Source organism: Ambystoma mexicanum, chromosome 1p (genome assembly GCF_040938575.1).
Source record: "Ambystoma mexicanum isolate Mex_15411 chromosome 1p, UKY_AmexF1_1, whole genome shotgun sequence".
Lineage (NCBI taxonomy): Eukaryota > Metazoa > Chordata > Amphibia > Caudata > Ambystomatidae > Ambystoma > Ambystoma mexicanum.
In genome coordinates this window covers 1,037,348,416-1,037,351,913 of record NC_090921.1, presented here as the reverse complement: position 1 = coordinate 1,037,351,913, position 3,498 = coordinate 1,037,348,416, and the positions used below count along the sequence as shown (strand labels likewise).

General features: G+C 41.3%; 1 non-coding gene across 1 annotated transcript; it reads right to left on the bottom strand.

The window, feature by feature from the left end:
• Positions 1-3,018: 3,018 nt before the first annotated feature.
• On the bottom strand, positions 3,019-3,104 carry TRNAY-GUA (transfer RNA tyrosine (anticodon GUA)). The gene is given in 2 exon segments: positions 3,019-3,054; positions 3,068-3,104. It is a non-coding gene; the product is annotated as a tRNA-Tyr (tRNA).
• Between the last annotated feature and the right edge of the window lie 394 nt (positions 3,105-3,498).

The window sequence follows — 3,498 nt, the reverse complement described above, 5'->3', positions numbered from 1 at the left end:
GGCTTGTGAGGTTCACAAATTGAGTAAAAGCACATCAGTTCCCAATTAAAAAAATGACCCCCTCCGCAGTCTCTCGCATGTTACTGACCACCATACTAAGGGGGAAAAGTTGAAAGGCGGCGCCTCACAGGCCATCTCCTCAGAGTTTTCAGCCGTGTTGGGCCTTGACAATATTTTAATATCTTGGATGGTGTATAGTGTGCTCTCATTTCCCGTGAGAAATCAAGATTGTCAAGGGGATTCAGCTGTTTTGTCAGTTCATAGCAAGAGATGGGGACCCAAAACACCTCACAGGAAACCAATGAAGATTGGTGTTGGACAGAAACATAACGTGGCCAGAGCCTCAAAGCAAAAGGCATCTATTTTCAGTGATGAAATATAATATAATTATACATTTCTGTTATTTTATTTTCCAAGTATTTTACTTTCCAAGTATTCAATAAAATTTGCTTTTGGCAAAAGTCCTTCGAGCTGGATTTGAACCAGCGATGTAAGGATGCCTGTTTCACCACTACAGTCCTCTGCTATACCAACTGAGCTATCGAAGGCTTGGCAAATCATTCTCTAGCAAACTCAATACGAGCTTCCACTCCAACCGTCGACATGCAAACATCTCTTGCAATTCGTGCAAAATACTACAAATTTGACTTGTGAGGTTCACAAATTGAGTAAAAGCACATCAGTTCCCAATTAAAAAAATGACCCCCTCCGCAGTCTCCCGCATGTTACTGACCACCATACTAAGGGGGAAAAGTTGAAAGGCGGCGCCTCACAGGCCATCTCCTCAGAGTATTCAGCCGTGTTGGGCCTTGACAATATTTTAATATCTTGGATGGTGTATAGTGTGCTCTCATTTCCCGTGAGAAATCAAGATTGTCAAGGGGATTCAGCTGTTTTGTCAGTTCATAGCAAGAGATGGGGACCCAAAACACCTCACAGGAAACCAATGAAGATTGGTGTTGGACAGAAACATAACGTGGCCAGAGCCTCAAAGCAAAAGGCATCTATTTTCAGTGATGAAATATAATATAATTATAAATTGTCTGTTATATTATTTTCCAAGTATTTTACTTTCCAAGTATTCAATAAAATTTGCATTTGGCAAAAGTCCTTCGAGCCGGATTTGAACCAGCGACTTAAGGATGCCTGTTTTACCACTACAGTCCTCTGCTCTACCAACTAAGCATCGAAGGCTTGGCAAATCATTCTCTAGCAAGCTCAATACGATCTTCCACTTCAACCGTCGACATGCAAACATATCTTGCAATTTGTGCAAAATACTACAAATTTGGCTTGTGAGGTTCCCGAATTGAGTAAAAGCACATCAGTTCCCAATTAAAAAAATGACCCCCTCCGCAGTCTCCCGCATGTACTGACCACCATACTAAGGGGGAAAAGTTGAAAGGCGGCGCCTCACAGGCCATCTCCTCAGAGTATTCAGCCGTGTTCGGCCTTGACAATATTTTAATATCTTGGATGGTGTATAGTGTTCTCTCATTTCCCTTGAGAAATCAAGATTGTCAAGGGGATTCTGCTGTTTTGCCAGTTCATAGCAAGAGATGGGGATCCAAAATACCACACAGGAAACCAATGAAGATTGGTGTCGGACAGAAAAATAACGTGGCCACAGCCTCAAAGCAAAAGGCATCTATTTTCAGTGATGAAATATAATATAATTATAAATTGTCTGTTATTTTACTTTCCAAGTATTTTACTTTCCAAGTATTCAATAAAATTTGCACTTGGCAAAAGTCCTTCGAGCCGGATTTGAACCAGCGACCTAGGGATGTCTTTTTCACCACTACATCCAAGGCTTGGAAAATCATTCTCTAGCAAACTCAATACGAGCTTCCACTCCAACCGTCGACATGCAAACATCTCTTGCAATTCGTGCAAAATACTACAAATTTGGCTTGTGAGGTTCACAAATTGAGTAAAAGCACATCAGTTCCCAATTAAAAAAATGACCCCCTCCGCAGTCTCTCGCATGTTACTGACCACCATACTAAGGGGGAAAAGTTGAAAGGCGGCGCCTCACAGGCCATCTCCTCAGAGTTTTCAGCCGTGTTGGGCCTTGACAATATTTTAATATCTTGGATGGTGTATAGTGTGCTCTCATTTCCCGTGAGAAATCAAGATTGTCAAGGGGATTCAGCTGTTTTGTCAGTTCATAGCAAGAGATGGGGACCCAAAACACCTCACAGGAAACCAATGAAGATTGGTGTTGGACAGAAACATAACGTGGCCAGAGCCTCAAAGCAAAAGGCATCTATTTTCAGTGATGAAATATAATATAATTATACATTTCTGTTATTTTATTTTCCAAGTATTTTACTTTCCAAGTATTCAATAAAATTTGCTTTTGGCAAAAGTCCTTCGAGCTGGATTTGAACCAGCGATGTAAGGATGCCTGTTTCACCACTACAGTCCTCTGCTATACCAACTGAGCTATCGAAGGCTTGGCAAATCGGTCACTAGCAAGCTCAATACGAGCTTCCACTTCAACCGTCGACATGTAAACATCTCTTGCAATTCGTGCAAAATACTACAAATTTGGCTTGTGAGGTTCACGAATTGAGTAAAAGCACATCAGTTCCCATTTAAAAAAATGACCCCCTCCGCAGTCTCTCGCATGTTACTGATCACCATGCTAAGGGGGAAAAGTTGAAAGGCGGCGCCTCACAGGCCATCTCCTCAGAGTATTCAGCCGTGTTGGGCCTTGACAATATTTTAATATCTTGGATGGTGTATAGTGTTCTCTCATTTCCCTTGAGAAATCAAGATTGTCAAGGGGATTCTGCTGTTTTGTCAGTTCATAGCAAGAGATGGGGATCCAAAACACCTCACAGGAAACCAACGAAGATGGGTGTCGGACAGAAAAATAACATGGCCACAGCCTCAAAGCAAAAGGCATCTATTTTCAGTGATGAAATATAATATAATTATGAATTGTCTGTTATTTTATTTTCCAAGTATTTTACTTTCCAAGTATTCAATAAAATTTGCATTTGGCAAAAGTCCTTCGAGCTGGATTTGAACCAGCGACCTAAGGATGCCTGTATTAATACTACAGTCCTCTGCTCTACCAACTGAGCTATCGAAGGTTTGGCAAGTCATTTTCTAGCAAGCTCAATACGAGCTTCCACTTCAACCGTCGACATGCAAACATCTCTTGCAATTTGTACAAAATACTACAAATTTGGATTGTGAGGTTCCCGAATTGAGTAAAAGCACATCAGTTCCCAATTAAAAAAATGACCCCCTCCGCATTCTCCCGCATGTTACTGACCACCATACTAAGGAGGAAAAGTTCAAAGGCGGCGCCTCACAGGCCATCTCCTCAGAGTATTCAGCAGTGTTGGGCCTTGACAATATTTTAATATCTTAGATGGTGTATAGTGTTCTCTCATTTCCATTGAAAAATTAAGATTGTCAAGGAGATTCAGCTGTTTTGTCAGTTCATAGCAAGAGATGGGGATCCAAAACACCTCACAGGAA